Source organism: Grus americana, chromosome 9 (genome assembly GCF_028858705.1).
Source record: "Grus americana isolate bGruAme1 chromosome 9, bGruAme1.mat, whole genome shotgun sequence".
NCBI classification, from domain to species: domain Eukaryota; kingdom Metazoa; phylum Chordata; class Aves; order Gruiformes; family Gruidae; genus Grus; species Grus americana.
The window spans coordinates 7556868-7577217 of NC_072860.1; the positions used below are offsets into that span (position 1 = coordinate 7556868).

Consider the following 20350-nt stretch of genomic DNA (forward strand, 5'->3'; position numbering starts at 1 on the left):
TCTTTTGCCTTTTTTCTTTTAATATCTTCTAAACATTTAAAAATTAAATATTCTGATTCCTGATGAATTTTGCATAGTCCAAGTTAGGAAGCAGAATACATTTCTTAACAAACCACTTTATAGGGCAGAGAAAATTTGCTCATAATTTCATGTTAAGAAATATCATGGGGAAGCCGTAAGTGTAAAAGCCGAGCACTGCTTCTCCAATTCAGATTAATACATAATACATGTATGATTACAGAATTTACAAGTTCAGTTCTGTATTAAAGCCAATCAACTTTAAAATGTATTTTAGTCACCACTCATGACATGATAATGTATTTTAAGCAGAACGCAACACTGTTAGTGGAGCCTTGTCTAGCCTAGAGATTCCTTTAAAGAACTAACTCATAGCTAATAGCTGTATAGCAGCTGTATAGAGGCATCCTCTGGAAAATTACAGTTTCATGATGTTATGAAATCCACACCAAATAACCATTCCTCCAAGCTGATTTATTACATGGTTCGGATTGGCAGAAACCAGCAGAACTCCTGTGACCGCTCATCCCAAGACCTAGGACTGGGGAATCTCAAGCTGCAGCAAGTAAAATGGTACCAATGGACAAGTTACACGCAGAGGCCAAATCCCAAAGTACCCACGGGTGCGTATGCGTGCGTACATGCACGTTACATGTACGCAGCGTGAGGCCTGTGGCACCGCTGAGAAGCGCAGCTGCGGATCGCCGTGGGCGGTGACGTGACCAGAAGGGGATAGAGACACCCAGCGCGTTAGCGGAGAGCCCTGCGGGCAGGGCTGTGTCCCCGCTCGCTTCAGTAACTAACAGGGGAGAACAAGGGGAAGAGTCTACCCGGCGCAGCCAGTTCCAGCCTCTGCATTCAGAGGCGGCCGCTGAGCAGAGGCTGAGTCAGAAGCGTCTCTGACCCTAACAGGCCGCGCACCACACCGCAGCTAAAGCTTCAGGAGAAATACTGTTTAAAAGGCTGTCCAAAATGATGAAAAGCCTCCATACGCCACAACCAAGAGTGGGAAGAATCAAGAGCATCTCACCGGTTAAAGGAAAATACCCAGGTGATCTTGGAAAGGACAATAGAGAACAGAAAAGAAACCAGCAATAACAAACTCTTCCACTGTTATCAAAGATGGATGCCAGTTTATTTTCATATTTGCTCTTGTACAGTAACTCAATGTGTTTCAGAGCAAATTAACAGTCTTCAACACTGATTTGCAGATTAGCGATACACACAGAAGGCTCATCTGCAGGAAAGTCTTGTTACTGCCTGTTTTTTAGTGATAATTATGACATCTTTCATTGACAAATTTAAATAAAAGTTTATAAAAAGTTTATAAAAAGCAACCATGTATTCCTGCGTTAGCAAACAGAAGCCTTCAAATATCACAAATGAATAAACGCATAATTTTGCCTGTTATTCACAGATTAGTCAGACTAGCATAAGAGTAATGATCAAAAATAATATAGTTAGCACATCTGAAAAATTATAAAGGCTCTGCATGATTAATAGCATAATTGATATGCTTTGTAAGAATATTTATTTTCGAGAATTAAAAAAAAAGAGATCTGTTTCCTACATAGGCAAAATGCATTTAGCCCTTCATTAACCTAAGTTTAGCAGGAAACAAGACAGATTTGGGAGTGGGAAGGAAGAATAAAATCTTGCAAAACCAATTTGGTGCACTGAAAATGGATAGAAATAATAGCCTTGCAATTACAATAATATTCTTCAAAAAGAGAATAATAACCAGTTTAATTTCCCAGTTCTACAAAATGCTCATGTCACTATAGTTTCTGCACATAATAAAAAATAAATACCATTGTAAGTTTATATTCCATTCCCACATTCAAGATACAATAAAGACTTCTTCTTGCACTCGAGCAAAGTTTTGTTAGTAACAAACTTTAAAAGTACTGATGAGCCTCGCAAATCATACCACTGTTTGTTACTGTTTATTACAACTTCTCCACTACTCGGTAAATAGCAAAAGTATCAGGAGACCAGATCATACCCAGTAGCACATACTTTTTGTCCAAGTTATTAAAAGCTGTAGAGAGCCTTCTGAAATCAACTTTGAGGGTGTCACTCATCCATTGGTCTTGATTTATATTTACTTGATCATCACTAAAAATCAAGTTTATGCATATGACTAATGCAAGAGGTAAACACCTGAAATCTGTTTCCAATCAAAGTAACATTATTGCAGATGACTTTGCAATATTTTAATGTACAATTCTTAGAAAAGCTAAACATTTGTTTTCCAACACTAGAAACTATTTCCTGCAATGTTTCTTTAAAACATTTTAACAAAATTAGAGACATGGTAAAAAAAGTAGGAAAAAAGCTTCCTATAAACTATTGGTTTTTTACAAGTCTCTGACACCTTAAGTTTTTGCACATTTTAACTGAGGAAGGAACTAATTCACATTCCTACAGTTTTCATCTGTGCTTTCCAGCATGGCCATATATATTCACAGTCAGTAAATCCCACTGGAAAAAAAGCTATGTGCAACTTATCACAATAACCTTGTCTTATGCATATGACTTATAAACATACATTAACACATTTCTTCTATTGCCATCTATTTTGTTACTGCTCTTAAGAGCGGAGCAGGTAAAGCTGACTCTTGTTAAGGTTTTCAAATACTTCTATTATAGCATACTATTTTTTCACTTGAGTGTAACTCACTAAATTTCTAAGAGAGATGGCCAGAGTTCTAAGTCCTTGGGGGACTTAGGAACCTAGATAAAAAAATGAACTCCCAGTGAAGTTAAAGGAATAGCTTTTTAATTTTCAACTGTATAATTCCAACCTCATTCTCTGCGTCGTATCTAAACTTGAAGAGATGAGTTCTGCCAATTTTCCTGTTTGGTGCCAAACAAATTTTAATTTACTGCCAAAACATATACATGATCTTGTCACAAGCAGTTAGCTTTTTCACAAAAAGCGTATCGAGCTGAAATGAGAAAATAAACATTAGTTAATGGGCATCTGAGTCAATAAATGCAGTTTTATCACTATGCTATCTTTTTTTGATTTAGCAGCTACCTTGTGATTATACAAATCTCCCCTTGCAGTTCTTGACTTGCACACAATCGGTGCGTATTTCTACACAACATCCAATAAAAGGCAGTCTTTCGCTTAGTTTGCCAAAACCAATAAATTACTAGTGTTAGTTCCATAGTGGAGAGAATTCATGCTTTGTTCTTTGAATGGATTAATCTTCCAGCTATCACAGATGTCCTTAAAAATCCAGGACTGTATAAAATAATCCAATGTATTCAATAGGGATATTTTCTAAAATAATGTTGACTTCAGCAGAGGGGTTCAAGTCAGATTTTAAAAAGACAGTTAATCCACCAGTTTATATTCTTTCTATTTTTTGACTTTATTTTGTGCTAATTTCCTATTCATGCTCTCTTTGAATACAAATACAAAATAAACCTTAATGTCAAAACCATGAATACAAATCAGAATATGAAATGTCAGGACCTATAAGCGTTCCTATTATGCCTGTACGCTAGTGGAGATAATTTTGGTGCTGCTGAACGTGCAAATATTCTAAAGGAATTTGGAAATGAAGGGGAGACAGCTTGCAATGGTAAATTGCCAATTAAAAGTTCAGCTTCTCTCTGACACTGCTGTGTTTTACCAATGGGTAAGAATGATCGCGCCCTTTCAAGGCAGCCACGGTACAGCTCTGACAATTTAGATTGCCATGAGATAGGTACGTCTCGAGTTGTCAGGGAGCAATCATTAAAAACGTTGTGAAATAATTTAATGAAATGTTTAATGCATATGCAAATGCCAGCCAGGAAGATAACTCATTTTCATTTGCTGGTTTAAGTAAAAGAATAAGTTACTGAAAATAGAGGCAGGAGTCAGCCACCCGTAAATTCATTTAAAGGAGAGAGTAGGAGATGAAAATGTTCTGTTCGCTACCTCATTATAGGACCTAATGCCCAGGGCACCTTACCTGCAGCCAAATCTATTCCTTTATCTATGAGATAAGACAACCCCTATGTCCTGGCCACGTAAGGAGCACGGTTCAGCTCCTTCTGTGTACTTCCACAGAGAACAGTTTGTGCTTTCAGCGATCTCCCAGGAGTAAAGCTGCAAGACATGTAGGCTGGGGGCTCAAGAGAGCCATGCCTTAAGCACGCTGATCCTGTAGGACGATTTCAGCTTGGCTGCATTTGTATCAGAGGGGGTTTTAAGGGACCGTTTGAATGTCCTTCACCACAGAGAAGGGGGACCTAACAGTGAATACCAGTAAACCCATGCTGGATTTAATCACACTAATTAGCACAGTCTACAAACCTGCGCACACCCATGAATGCCATCTACAGATGCCAGCCAACAGCTGCCCAGGCTTCAGTGTACTAACTTAATTAAACTCTCATTTGTTTTTTTGCTGCATGGATTTTCCTTTTATCTCTCTGAGGCTTGAGAAGACTTCGGGGCTGCTGATAGAGGCAGAAGCAATGAGTTCATCCACTCCAACCCTCTGACAAATTAAGAGAATGCAAGATATGTAATTTGCTCCTTCTGATATTACATGGTCTCCGTTAGTTTCCAGGTTAAAAATATAATGAAATGAAGTGGCATAGCAGCCAAAATTACCATTTTTTTGGTGAGGAAACACAGAAGGCAGAGTTGGACTCCGCCTGCATTGAGTAACACAACAGGCAGAGGGCTCATGTTGAGATACTTCGCTAGGAAATTTGAAACAGATCTTGTCATGAAGAGTGATTTAATTATCTTGATGTAATTATGTAGCACAATCATAAACGAAGCCAAATCTCAAAATAGCAAGCTAACATTGTTCAGATACGGAACAATCAGGTACAAACTGAAGATGAGTTTCTAAACAGCTTGTAAACTAGGTGATCTGAATGGAAACTAAAGTCTGTGGTAGCCATCACTGGGTTACAATAAAATGGCCCAAACCCTGAGAATTTGGGGTATGCGATTTCACTTGTTAATTGCTTTTCCCACAAGGTGGTTCACATGCAGTTGGAGTAAACTGGGTATTAATACTGATGGATGGCAATTAGGAGGATATATAATACTTTTCAATTTTTCAATTCACATCAGAAACATCTGAGCCCTCTAATTCAGCAGGTCTATTTTCCTCTCTCTCTCCCTTCTTGGCCTAGCCTGGTTCCACCCCCACCCCCTCCCCCAAATCCCAGTGACTGCCATATAAATAATCAAGAGTAAACATGACAACATGAGTTTCAGAGCAGTCTGAATCAGGGTAATAGCTGTAATTGGCATTAGATATGCTTCAACTGCTGAGGAAGAGATGGATTATTGCCATGAATAAACAGCAACCAAACTCCAACACAACATCCCAGTGTTAATGGAATAAGCAGAAGTTTAGTTTGTCACATTCAGATTTGTTATACTCTCTATTTTCATATACCACAGCAGTAAGCCCAGCTTTCAAAGTAAAAGCGAGCCCAGCTGAAATATATTAGCTCTCTTCTGTACAACTAAGAAAAGCAGAACTACTAATCAAAGTTGAAAGATGTAACTTTGAACCGACTTTGTGTCGTGAAATAATACTGGCAATCAGAATTTACAAATAAGATATTGAAATAATGTTCCTTCAGATGATGAAAATATATTGTTTGTATGGGATGGAAGTTATGGGAAGAGCATAATTAGAAAAAACAGTGGAGCAGAACAGGATAGTCTACTGACAAACCTGGGGGCTGGGAAGCACACACCAGAGAAATGTTTGGATTATGGAGCAGTAATGGCAAGAGGATCTCTGCAGCACAGTTACCTATTCTCAAGAAATGAGATTAAGAAAAATAATTTGCTGAAATGCATAGTTAATAAAATACCTGATGCGTCTAGTGAAATATCCCCAAGAGCTTCTTCAGAGTAACAGCATCAGCTAGCTTCCATTTTCCTCTGGGAAGGAGAATCATTCAGATAATAAACATTAACTTAAAACTAAGATAAAATAACAGTATATATTTTTAATAGGTTCTGAATGACTCAATGTTTAACATTAAAAATAGAATGCTTAACTATTAATTACACTTTCTTTACCATCCTACAACATTTTAGCCATTACGGTTTCACCAGCTTGGCCAAGCACAGGCAGTTATGTGCAACACAGGGCACCCATGTTCACTGCCTCAGGGTGAGGTGTCATGCATTTTTTAGAAAATCAGATTCCAACTATAAAATTTCATCTGAAGCCGAAACGTGGCTTGCAAAGCATTGTAACATAGGTGCAACATTTAATAGTTCTAAAAAATACCTCCTGTGAAAAGTGCCAAATTTTAAACACAATGGAGGGAATTTACTGGACTCCTATCCTTCCAAAACTTTTCACTTCAGATATTTCAAAATACAGTTTAAATATCTATGTTTACTTTTCAAGTGAAATCCACTCCTGGATCATTCCCAATATAGCAAGCTAAGCCCACAAAAAAGATGACGTGAGGAACATTTTAACTCTTTACTAAACTTATAAGTTTACCAGTTTGTGGCAAACTTGAAAAACGCAATAGATGTTTCACGGTGGAAGGACGGGCAGTCCAAGCATATTGACAAATAAGTCAATACCTTTCAGGTCTGGAAAGAGGATGGGATGAACGGTTCCATTTTTTTTTTTCTCTCCTCCTCTTGCAAGTCAATGGAAAGAACTGAAAAACTCAAACTTCATTATTTCTTTCCTACTGTGTAAGTGCTAAGTTAGGAAGTACACATCATTCTGAGAAGCAGAGAAACATAACTTAATGATGGTTCTTTGAAGAGAAGTTTCTTAATGAGGAAGTGAGCACAGAAACTGAGCTGCTGCTCGAACTGTGAATGAAATACTAGATTTCATTTTTATTGTATATCATTTTTATTGATGGCTATCCAAAACCAGGTGCTGACTTCAACTTTTTCTAATCTCATCACAGCAGGAGAAAATAATCATAACCTAGCCATAACTTCTTTTTTTCCTCAGCAGTCAGTCATGGAAAAAACCCTGTCATTCCATTTCTTCAGTGACGCTAATAAAATAGAGATTTTTCCTTTCCCAGGCAGTACAGATGATCAGAAAGAGGCCAACAATAGAGAAAATGCCCTCAGCAAAATGGGGCTGGAGAAATCCTATTCCCAACTGCTGACAAACTACACATTAAATTTGTCATTTAATTCCAAACCCTGCCAGTCATAAAGTATTTTTCAGGACTTTATTTGAAAGCCGTTAATTAAAAAAAAAGGTTAAATAGACAAGGCATATGGAATGATATAAAATTCATACTGATTTTTAAATGATGTTCCATTAATTTGATAGTTTTCTGTGAATTACTGGGTTTTATCCTGTTTTGGGTTTTGATTGTTTGCTTTATCCCCCCCCCCCCCCCCCCCCAAGCTGATCATTTCTTTTGCAAGCAACCAAATGTGAGAAGATGCTCCGACTTGCATTTGGTTGCTACAATAGCTTTCGGCACAGCGCTAGCTTAATGCACAAACTGGCTCCCACATTGCTAGATATTCTAACAATTCTCTGCTTGCAAATCTTACCCTTCGAGTTCTGGGGGCAGTCCAGGCTGACCTGCCCAACAGGCACAGGCCACAAAGCAACTGACTCAACTCATGAAATTCCACGATATCTTAATATTAGATGATGTCTGTCTGGAAAAGGAGGAGAAGCTACTTGTGAAAGCAGGTAGCCACATTTACGTACTATTTTTATGATTCTGCAGCCTACTAAGCACCTGTTGGGACCAGATCCTTCATGAGCAATTTTAAAGTGTATTACACTGGATATTAACAAGCTCTCAATACAGGTAATTCTTTCTGCTCTGCTTTCAGAACAGAACTATAGGTTCTATAGCAGTGCTTTCCCAGGTTATTAATATGAGCAAGATAAAGACAATTACATAGACATCTCTTTCATGCTGAACTCCCCGTTTCATCTCTGTTTTGTTAAATACAGCCTTTGATTACATCGAAAATTAATTATCAAAAGTGTCACAGGCATGCTAAAAATAATTTCTTAGCACACAATAGATGGGTAGGTAGGTTAATTTGCCTAGGTGAGATCTCATCTGCTTTTCATCCTGAGTGCAGAGATACTTAATTTGAAATGCTTGTTTCCTTCCTTTCCATTGTAGGTTTCACCTGAAAAATTGTGTCACAGGTGCATTTATAATAAAAATAGGGCTGAAGCTTTGTACATCTTTAATTAGCTCTCCTTCCAAATTCAGTTGGTTAAAAAGCGTGAGGAAAATCTGAATGTGTCCTGGTCTGACTTTGGCTGAACAGTATCAGAGCTTTCAGAGCAACAGAAGTTTCACCCTCCAGAGCGGCAGCTCAGCCGAGCTCGTGTACATGCTTCACACATCCATAGTGATTCCCATTGGTACTCTGCCAGCAGCCAGATCAAACACAGCATTTGTTTTACTCTTTTCCAATACAAACATTCACTGCTAACCTCATGGTGTATGCCAGACATACACCAACCAGGGAAGTGACATAAGCACATTAAATTTCTGCATTAACATGACTGCATGCTGTGTTTGCTTGAACTCCCAATAAACCAAACAAAGCAACTTAGAGCATATCCAACTACAATTCCTGGCAAAAGTATCTGGGATGCAGGGATATAATGCTGTTAATTCAGTTGAGAGACAAGGACAAAACATGATTGTGCTGGGCTGGAAAATTGGAATCACAAAGACTTTTCTTCCTGGTTTTGTTTGAGAAAGAGGTTAAAAAGATGTATTTGCTCTACTAGATTGCTGAGGTAATTGTCCTTGTCCAATCCCATGTTAAAAATTTATGCAGAAATGTAAGAGTTACTAATTATAAACCCCTGAATAATAAGATTCAAGAAGATGAAACAACTGGTGCTTAAGTAGGTTTAACAGGTAGAGTGGACGTTCTGAACCATTTGGCTGATTAAGAATACGTCTGAAGAAGAATAAACCTCAGTTCAAAATATTCAAACACCTTCAAAGTGGTGCCAGTGAGGACCCAGCAACACTGTACACTGAATGGTTAACCAGTAATTTTTTTTATGTGTGCATGAATGAACATCTAGTTCTCAGTTGTTTATGAAATTTATTCTTCCTTTAAAACCAGACATAGCAACAGCAGTTGTAAAGCAGATACTGTCAGATTCAGAGCTGTTTAAATGGCAGCTGCCATACATACTACTTGAAAAATAACTTACGAACTTTCATATTACTCCAGTGAAATCAGTACTAATATCCCCCTTCTCAGTTCCCACAGTGGAAGAGAGTCTTGGAACAAACCAATTAACTGTGTTTGGAGGAAAGTGAGGGTGTAGATTCTCACCCTTATTGCCTGAGAGTCAGTTTGACAAACAAAAGCAAGGCTGGTAACTGATGAAACAGCCAGAAGAGATGGCAGAGGGAGTATTTTATTTGTAACTGGGAGAGCTTGCCTGTAGGACTGGTGCACCTTCTGGAAATTGGTTGGTTCCTTGGATCTGTTAGGAAAGCACTGGCCAATACAACCAGCACACAGAACGCTACAAGTTCCAGTTGTTCCTTTTGGATGCGAAGTGTCATTCATGTGTGTGTCGCCCACAGACGCAAAGGGCAAGAGCCCACCTGAGCCTAGAAGGGCAGGCCCTTGGGAAAACATCCTTCACCCACAGGGGCAAGAATCTCCAAAGGAATGAGGTGGCTTGCATCTCCTCTGGCAATCAAAATGGGCACATGCCTCTCTTCAGCAGGGGTTTGAGGTTGGCTTTCAAGTCTACTCTGAGGCTTAAATTCATCCCTCTAAAGTAAAACACCTGACATGCTCTAGGCTGAATTTGCTTTCGGATTAGATTACTGCAACATACTTTACAAAAGGTGTTGATACCTTCTTGTCAAAAGTTACACGTGGTGTCAATAGGTCATTGCTTAGGTTGAGTATTTTTCTGGGAGGAAATGTAATTGGCATACATTTGTCTACTCTGGCTATCTGTTAAGAATGAAAAAAGATTAGGGTGTTAATTTTAACCTAAAACCACTAAATGGCCTGAAAGCTACCTACTTCTACTGTTAAAACTGAAGATGTCAGCACTTAAGTCTGCACACACAAAATGAGGATGAAAACAGATTTTTCTTACTCAATCATTAGCTTTGTCACTTTCTCTTCCATTGATCTAAAATAGTGCTCATTTTATAAACTTCCATGCAGCTGAATCTGCTTCCTTACTCTGGCCCTCTAGTGAGAGCAGAATGATTTAGCATATTTTCTTCAGCTGAATTACTAATTTATACATGCGCTGGGCGAAAGGTGGCTACAGGAATAGCATACTTTCAGTAGCAATTTTCAAAGATGCCAAAGAGGAGCTTGAACTGATCCTTAAAAAAAAAAAAAGACTTCTGTTAAAGAACGAGTGAGCAAACCAGCTCCATAGAAATATGTACACATAGAAGAAAATGGTTACTCATTTACATGAGCATACTAAAGAAAGAAAGATTCTGATCCCTGCATAAGACTCCACAAATTCTTGTACAGACACTAAGTTGGAGAAAACAATTTTCATTGTACCATAAGCCTGTTCTGCCTGATTTGTGTTCACTGCTCTGTGTTAGCCAAGATTTTGCCTTACCCAGATATCTATAATCATTAGAGGTATTCCGGGATAAGGCTTTTTTCATATAAGTGAATTATAGTATTTATATGCTAATTGAGGAAAAACTGAACATAAATTTGAATAATAATAATAAAATTAAATAGCTTTTCCACTATTAAACTATTGACTGTAGGCAGCAATTCACTTCTTACTTAGGACTCACCAGATTTTACTTTGGAAATATTAATTTGGTAATTGAAGAAATTTTTATTACTACAATAAAATATATTAAGCAATACCTATTAAATCAATAATCTAAAAAATCATTTAAGCTCTGGTTCTAGATATGTGAAAATTATTCCAAGAAGTAGATTTAGTGTTTTGCTTTGCATTGAGTTCATGTAAGTAATGTCACAAAGTACTCAGAGTCAAGTAAAGTCAAGTTTCCAGTCCTCTGCGGAGATGCACTGACCTAAGCCCTAGTACAGTTCAGGAATCACAGAACCTCACGGGAAAATTGAAGTGTGACTATATATAAGGAGGTACTTGCACTGCAGTGATACAAACAGTCTGAGCTCCAGCATCTTGGCAGAGCGATGCACTTTAAGAATTCACACACTTCCAAGTTCACCACTGTTCCTTCCTCAGTTCTCCCAACGAGGCCTTCCAGCCCTTAGAGCAACCTGAGAAATAAAGGGAATATCAGTTGAATGCAACCCGCCCTCATGCACTCATCCTCATTTTATCAGGCAAACCTGTGCTAATAATGCCAGCAGAAACACTCCTGATAACTTTAATAAGGTCAGCACCTCACCCCAACAGATATTTGCTTTAAGAGCTGTCTAGTGGCAAATTATTTGTTTATATTTCTGGCACTTCTCCTGCTGTTTCTCTTCCAGAACTACTATGAAGCATTCTGTTCACTTTACCTGCCCTGTGTCAGAGAAACGCTCTGGTTTTGCAGTACAGGAGGAGTCTGGAGCTTCAAAGTCTCCAAATCTTTAATGAGCAATTCATTCTGTACACCTTTCTCCTGTAAATGACTAAACAGCTTTTAGGATTCAAACATGTACACATTAAGATGTCAGTTTACCAAAGCATTCCCTAATATTTACTATTTTGCAAATATTTCTGTAACATCACTCTTGTTCAGTGAGGTAAACACACATTTATCTTAAACACAGCATACCCAGGTAGAGTTCAGTCTGTGTCTCAAACCTTTATAAGAGGCAAATACAAAACCAGCAACAGAAAAAAAAATAATCACTGAACAGCTTACGTGTAAGTGTCAGCTGAGGTGTCTGTCCAGCTCTACTAGGTTTCTGCTCTGATGGAGGTCAGAGACTTAGGACCTCGTCCTACAGACTTTGAGCAGATGGTCGCAGGCAGCAGCCCAGCACAGCCACTGCCGCACAGCCTTCTTCGTACGCTCCTGGTGGGCTGTTCTCATTCTATACCTCGTTGGCATCTTGCTACGGTGTCTGCCCAAAGACAGGACAGAACTAGAACATAAATAGAGAAAATATATTAGCACGTGATTTAGGCAAGGAATCATAGTGCAAATTCTTAGAGATCAGGAAGCATGTTAAGTGTATTGTTGTTATAGTAGTTACAAATTTTCTGTAAGTCATTAAACAAAATTCTTCACAGAAGCCAGAGATGCACGTTTTTGGGAAGAAATCAGTAAAAGAGAAACTGAGGCTAGATCTCTGTAGTATGCATCTGACAACCAGACCAGAGATGAAGCAATAGTCTTAAGTATTTCCTGATGACAAGTTTTGAGCAATCACTTCACTAGAAATCTCTGGCTAACCATGTATCCTGGTGTTATCTATAAACAAGCCTGTCCCACTAGAAGACATGGCAAGTTATGCGGTGGACTTCCACTAGCAGGCACGGCTGTGATTCACCCAATCCACTCACCCAGGGGATAAATGGAAATGATAACGCACACTTAATATCCAGTTCACAAGTGCCAGACCTAAGCCATGACATATATCTATGCATCAGCATCTGTCTGAACCATATGGATATGAGGCAAGTTGGGGAACAGGCATGCTCTCCTCGGGCTTATCATCGACAGGCTGTGCAGTTGTGAGCAGCGTATCAAGCAGCTGCCCAGCTGTCCAAATTGGAGTGCGTATGCAACCTGCAGTTTTCATGAATACTAAAAGTCTTGCCAAGTTATTTATTTCCCTATCCCCTTCCTCCCTTCACTATTTACCTCCAAAACATTTAGAAACAAAATTAAGGTAGTAAATATATCATCTATAATACTTAATAAATAAGCATAGTTTAAAAAGAAAATGTAATCATGAAAACAGCTGACTTCAGCTAGATTTATGCACGCTTCCTCCCAGGCACCTTGTAGGGTTACTCTGCTACTTATATCGCATAGTTTGGCTCCATTCATAGACCTCACTTCTCTAGAGAAGAGGGACACATTAACTGCATTTGATCATCAAGTTTTAAGTACCATTTAAAAAAATTGTGCAGTGCTCTGAGGGTATCATAGGAGAAAGCTCCTAGAATGAGGTAGCTGTGGCTGAACAGCTTTCAGAACAAGAATCTGCTGCTTCTGGTTTTTGGATTCTCAGAGCACAGTACACTGCTTCAGTTCTTGAATATCAACAAGAGGAAAACCAAAATGATTATATAAAAGCCTACAGAGTGGATACACATGATCATTAAAGTGTTTAGTTTTTCGAAATGGGGCTTTTTAAAGATGCCAATTTAAGAAACTGAATTCTACAACCTGTTATTGCACGGAGCACTGAAATGGAACAGGGAGGCAGCTGAAGGTGACCTCAGGGAAAACTGGAAAAGACAGAATCACTACACAGGGAACCTCATTGTCAGTGCATTTCTCTATGCTGTACCAGGCACATTTTCAACAGGCTACTGAACAAGACCACCGGAAAATTATGGCAGAGAAGACACAATTATCTGGTAAATAACCACATTTTCTAAGTAATCACATGCCGGTGGCAATACCGTGAGCATAGCTGGCTCTTCCAGCCTGTTGCAGGCAACTGACCAATTTATTTCTTGAAGGGGAATAGGAGATGCAAACACTGCAGTTAGAAAGTGACTTTGCATCAAAGACAAGGGGAAAAGCAACAGGGACATTACGTACCCACATTATTTTCTATGTTTGTTCTGCTTTTCTATGGTGCCATCTGACAGCATTTGAGCAAAGCAGAACTCCAGAAAACGAAACGCAGAAATTCTGAGGTGCAGACTAGCCAGGATGTTACACTGGGTGACAAAGCATCTCTCAGATATCTGTAATAGCGCCCAGATTTTGTCTCCTAACCTATTCTATCACTGATACTGGAACTTTCAAAGGAGCAAGCACTTCTCTTGTTGTACACTTTCAGTTTTTCTCTAATTAGGATTCTCACGTACAATAGGGATACTTACAGGGCTGTAAAGGTATTAAGATGTCTCAGATTTGAAAAATACTATATATTACACTATTTTAAATTTCCCTTTATATCATAAAAAAGGAATAATGTTAGTCAGTATTAATATTTCCCCCATTAAAAACACGTTTCATCTATGAGATAAATTCTCTCATTCTCATTTGACAATTTTTAAAAGCCATTTAAGGAGGAAGTAGAAAAACAGTTACAAAAATCACCGAACTGAGCTCCTCAGGAGACAGACTTTCTCTTTATTCCTTCAGTGACTAACTAAATAGAACCTCCATCATTGCCACAGTACAAATTGAAATATCAATTGCAGAAAGATAAAATAGTATTTATTCCCTGGTTTGAGTCCTATCTTACTCTAGATTGTCAGAAATGCATCTTTCACCAGGGAAGTTTTAATGTTTACTCTTCTCGCCCATTCTCTGTATATAAAAATTGAGAGCTCAGCCCACATCTGGTACAATTGGTATATATATAAACTTACTGACCATGATTTGTAGATGGATGGAATACTTTCTTACCTTTATTTCCGCACAAATTCAGTGAGGTTATGAGAACTTATGTGTAAGTTGCATGAAGAATCAAAAGAGAAATCAGGATCCCTCTTATGACAACAATAGCCACGATGAACTTGTTCTTACGACACTATTTGCACGTTCATTATGTGCTACTGATGTCTATTCATATGTACCTTTCTATGGTGTGAAGGGACTAACAGGAGATGTATATTGAAAGTTTGCCTAATGCTTTGATGAATCCAGCTGGAAACCTTGATAGCTATTAAGCCATCCATAATGTGCTATCATTGAGGAAATCAGAGAGCAAATTTCTCTCTCCCTCATGCAATCAAGAGGATTCTTGGAGGTAAACTAGTTAAACTAGTAAACCAGACCCAAAAGAACTACAAGTATGCATTTCTGTAAGAAGGATTGCTGAGGTACTGCTTCTATACAGTGTGTTTTTCTTAACAGCAAACCTGATTCTGGAATATTCTTCAAATGCATAAAAACATGCAAACAAATGTGTCTGAATTCCTCTCAAATGATAGCATAGCTGCCTTTCAGACAGTAAGGCAGACTATTTTCGATGGAACATCAGCTCATCTGTGAGTCTTGGGGAAAGAGGTGCAAGAGTGCTAAATTTCTAGTCCAAGACTGATACATGACAGACTCAGCCATTCACGGGCATCAGGTTTCTTCTTTTTTCCTCTTTTCTCCTTGAAAACATATGCAGGGCTGTTTTCAGATTAGCACAGCTATTTTGTTTCCATGACTCTGCAAAAGCTTTCTCATTTTCAACTGTGGGAACCAAAGCAAAGAGCTGTACTTGTCATTTGTTTGCAGATTTTTGCATAACAAGTGCTTTCTGCATTATTTCAGCTGTTACTCAAGATTAATCATTGTTAAACCAGATGAACATTTAGGGAAATTTCTGAGTCTAATGCAATGAAGATGGGCAGAAATTTGGGGGAAGGCAGACAAAATAAAGAAGCAACTCCTTGACAATCTCAAGGGACTGCTTTTCTAAGTGCTCAAAAAGCAGTTAAGGAATCATGTTACCATTAAAGCCAATAAACTACAAACTTGGAAAACAAAGTTTCTTCTGGTGAAAGACATTTGTTGTTATCACGCCAACTGCATCATCTTACTTATGCATTTAATTACTGTAACATTCAGCTCCATGGGACAGCTACTAGAGTAGTAAGTCTTATGGCCCTAAGTAACCTCTGGAGACATCTAAACATCCAGCGTTATCCAGTTGCAATTCACAGTGATGCAAGTTTTCTTTGAGAGCAGCAGAGCTAATGAAGTTTGCTTTCCTATATGTTCATCTCCCAGGACTGATTGAGAGCTTTAACTGAAGCTTTGGCTGAGATCTCACTCCCTGGTGGCTTCCCTGATGCCCAGCAATGTGCAAACTCAAGCTGTGGTGGTGTTCCCCTCTATAAGGGCACTTCACTGAGATTCTTTGCCCAAACACTATCTATTTTGAAGACACTTCTTTGACCATAATTTTTACTGTTGCCTTGGACAAATTTGACTGAAATTAGCTAACAGGGAGAGAAACAGATTGGAAGAGGTAATCTGAGAGACACAGGACAAACACTGCCAAGGATGATGGGAATTCATTAGTCTTTCCCTTCAGAAGTCAGGCTAGAGACAGCAGAAAGCAGGACAATTCCTCTAGCATAATGGACAACAATAGCCTACATACACTGTTTCATTTTCTCTTGATTTGCTCTCAGCAAAATACCATCAGCTTGATTGCATCAGCCAGTTCCACAACAAAATGAGCACCAACATCCAGACACTAGTCAGTGGCTCTATACAAAGTCCCATGCTTCCCAAGATACCACTTGTTAATTACTATTAATGCACGCCCTTTTCCAATTATTTGTCAGATTAAAAGATTGTCTGCCTCTGTTTAGACAAGAATAGTGGTGGCTTTATCATCGCTTCCCTGACATAACTGTTATTTAGGCCCATGAAACATACGTTTATGCAGTTTACTATTTGTGTTGCATAAACCAGTGCCTCTGTATGTACCTAAATATAAGGATACTGCTTGAAGAGAAATGTGTTTTTTTTTTCATCCAGCTGCTCAAGTGAGTCTTATGCTTTGATTGCACAGACACTTCCCCCTCTACCAGTGAATGAGGAAGACTTACAGAGGGGTACCTGGAACAAGAGTGTCCCAGGAAGGATGTCTCTGGCTATCTAACATATCAGCTGGCAAGTTCTGAAGGCAAGAAAATGAAACCCCTTAAGGGTCCGGTATTTCTTCTGAGGTCACAACATGCTTGCTGTTTGTCAGTTGCAATGAAAAGAAGGGAGAAGTAAAAACATCCTATGGAGGGAGCATACAGTTCATGCACTACAAAGCAGGCTTGCTGTATCACTCCCCACTTACCTTGTAAGCTGGGTCTAGTTACAAAGTGGCCAGTTATCAGAGTTCTTTAATATGCCGTTTAATGCTTAAACTCAACGCTAGCCATCAACCAAGGGAGACCCATCCTAGTCTGCAAAGATCACATGAAATAAAGCAAAATCTTAATCCTTACAGACACTTCTGCCTTAAATTCCTGATAAAGCCATGTCACCAGTACTGAAGGAAAACACAGAAAGGGATCCCACTGCCTCCAGCTGTTCCTCCTAACCTCTGAACCAAATAGAATTGAGTAAAAAGTAGCAAAAGCTTTCCATTCTTTTCTGAAACTAACTTTCAATCAACCTTCATCAGAAATAAAAGCTCGTAGCCACTCCTTTCATCAAGGACAAATGGTGTTGATGCCAGTCCTCATCCTGGGTCTCCAAGCCCATCTAAGACTGGACTAATTGTTCCTTCACTTTTAGAAGTCAAATCCTAACCCAAACCCTACCCATCCCCATTCCCAGGTGATAAATATCTACAGTGAAACGATGATGTAAGACATTGGTTTAATACCCTGGCTTATTCTACATGAGAGGAACGAGAGATTCAACTTCAACCTAGAAGATTCTACTCTTCTGAGAGTTAGAATCTGGAGACCTGGCACCCTCCACTAAATTTAGAGAAGAGCATAATCCAGTAAAAGTAAAGTTCTTAAAAATGCTTTTGCAGAAACAAAACCCACCCCTGACCAAAGTCCAGACCTAAACCTAAATGTAAGGTAGGACCCATCATGAATGACATCTACTCATCCTAGCACAGAACTCTGTACACAATCTAGCCAGAATCCTGAGCCGCGAATCTCTGTGCTATGAAACTGCAACCACAACAATAAAAAACCAGCTAATACCAGAAGTAAAGTTAAGCATTAAGTTATGGGTGCATGCTGGTACAGACAAGTTCAAAGTCTGAGACGCAGAGTGCAACACAGGCTGCAGATTTTCAGTCCTTTTCTGAAAACCCATTCTAAGCTCCAGCTTTAAACCTAAGCGAAGACATTATCCAGGATACATTTTCATGAAAGAATGCACACGGAAATGAAAAATTCTGACATCTTCCCTGCAAAAATGCTCTCTGCGTGATGCACTGTCATTCCAAAGATATAACTCCCATTCAGTTCAGGACGAGTTTTCAATCTGTACAAATGTATTTTTCTTGGCTAAGACAATGCACAAGCTTTGCAAGTGAAAATGAATGTGGATAATTCTAAAGAGTAAAATAGCTACAGTTAATTTAACATAAAAAGAATTTGAAAATGGTGCCAAACTTCTCAATCACTGGAAATCCAGAGAATAATATATATATATTATGTTAATAAGATAACACATGCCCTTAGTTTTAGCATAATCCTCTTTCATACCATCCACTGCAGCATTGTCAAACAGAATAGTTTTAAAGCAGCACCATCTGTGTTATCAGCAGGGAAAAGGCCATTTGCAAGTTTTCACAGTCCCTTAATGGATCCACTCTGCTCGTGACCTTGACACTTCAGTCTATACCACCGTCCTAGATTTGTCTCATGTCAGTTTTGGATTATGCTTCAAATTGCATTCAGTTAACTAAAACCTCACATGTGGTGTCTTTCAATTTTAAGTGATTGTTCTTCAGCGCATCAAGATATATCAGATCTTCTGTAAAAATCTCTGCTTGGCACAAGCAAACACCTCCCAGGAAGCAAGGCTGTCTGAAGAAAGGACTCATTAAGAGACCAGAGAACAAACCGTCCACGTAGCTCTCTTTCAAAGGAACACTGCTTCCTTACAAATCTTTGCATAAGAGAACTAAGCTATACTGTATACCATGACAAGTCCAAACACCTATACACACATTAAAAAGGCTACAACGGAAAGATGTGTACCTGCACTAACTTGTTACGTTACCATAACAATTTTAACAGAGGCTCCCATTTTGTGATCAGAAGCCAGCTGGTGCCACAGAAAATGGACAGTCCATGACACAATCTCTTTGTAGTATCTACCTGTTAGTACAAGGGAGAGCTGAAAACCAGGGTGAATGCTCCTCCATGTAAGCAACTGCACTGGAGCAGATTCACCGGGAGGTCCCAGCAGGACAATTTCTTAGAATGCGAGCCACGCTATTGAACAATTTGAAACTGCCTGCACTAGCACAATCTAAGGCTCTCATACTAACTTGCTGTAAATGACATGGACAGCAGATAGATTTACCTTTAAGTACAGCATGCATTATTCTGTTACCCAGAGGCAGACTGTTGTATCTGGCAAATACTACAGCACAAGTTTTAAACAGAAGGTGTTAAGGGTACAAAGGGGTCTGGTGCAAATGCTACAGCTATTTCTGCCTTACGTTGTCTTCCAAGGCTGCACCAGGGAGACGCTTGGCAAAACAAAGCCAAGAGAATGGAAGAGATGAGTCTAATGTATTGTCAATTAGCAGGAGAATGCCCTCCCTCACCAAACATCAGTAGCTGTGTTTACCTGGTAATATAGCTATTAATATCCTGTCCTTGACTTAGGTTCTCTGTCCTTTGGATTTTTTAAGACCATAATCAATACTTGGCTGCATTTTACAATAAAACATGCAGTTTACAAAATAAAATTCTTGTAGTTACCTCTGCAATGATTTCTGAACTTCTTTTTAAAGCATGTTTTATTTTCTGCATTTTCAACCTAGCTGCTTCTGTACAGATGAGATGGCATTTGCAAAACGAAAAGTAAGACTAGCAATAAACTCCATAAGCCTATTTCTGAGCTACAACAAACAAATGCAAAAACTGAACTCACGGAACAACTCAATATTTTCACCCACTTACTCAGTTCCCAATTGGGAGGAAATAAAAAAATTTCCAAGTGCCACAAGTGTCTGAGCCTGACCTGGAAGATCACTTTGTGCTGTACATGTCTGAATTTCATGTTAGCTGTCTTCAATGGTGTGAAATTTTGCCCTTAAGAATTAGTATGCACGGAAACAATCTGGGGATTGTGCTGGCCTTGCAGTTAGGAGGCAGGCAGACAGATGGGACACAGTTATGTAGTAAAATGAATGGAAGATAGATTGTCATTCTTCATTACAAATTTAGATGCTTCTGCCAGTTTAAATCACAACTCCAAATGGGGCGTATGTTCATGGCAGCTTATCAGAGATACAGTTACGTGAGTAGTACTCACTGATAGGAAATGCCTTGTTATATTCGTAGCTACTTTTGAACAGTTACTGACCCAGATGACAGGTTCTAGCACAGACCACATCGCTGAGCCATATGGTAGTACTGCTCAGAACGTTACTTCATTAGGCACCATCCAGGAAGGAACACCAGCTCAGGGAAACAGATGCTATAAGCTGAAATAGTGGCGAGAGAACAATGCCAGGCACTGTGTAGGTCACCAGAAGTGACACCATCTCATAAGCACATTTCTGCCATCTTTATCTTGGCTTCTT

The 20350-nt window shown here is 39.0% G+C and overlaps 1 protein-coding gene across 2 annotated transcripts in view; it reads right to left on the minus strand.

The window, feature by feature from the left end:
* Nucleotides 1–1131: 1131 nt before the first annotated feature.
* The window catches only part of SLC25A36 (solute carrier family 25 member 36), a 70227-nt gene continuing 51008 nt past the window's right edge, over nt 1132–20350 (minus strand). For both annotated transcript variants that reach the window (XR_008578213.1, XR_008578212.1), the window contains 5 exons: nt 11851–12073; nt 7553–11254; nt 6602–6681; nt 5869–5938; nt 1132–2969 (listed from right to left, as the gene is read on the minus strand). The gene's annotated coding sequence lies outside the window, so the exon portion shown is untranslated. The remainder of the gene's footprint in view (nt 2970–5868; nt 5939–6601; nt 6682–7552; nt 11255–11850; nt 12074–20350) is intronic.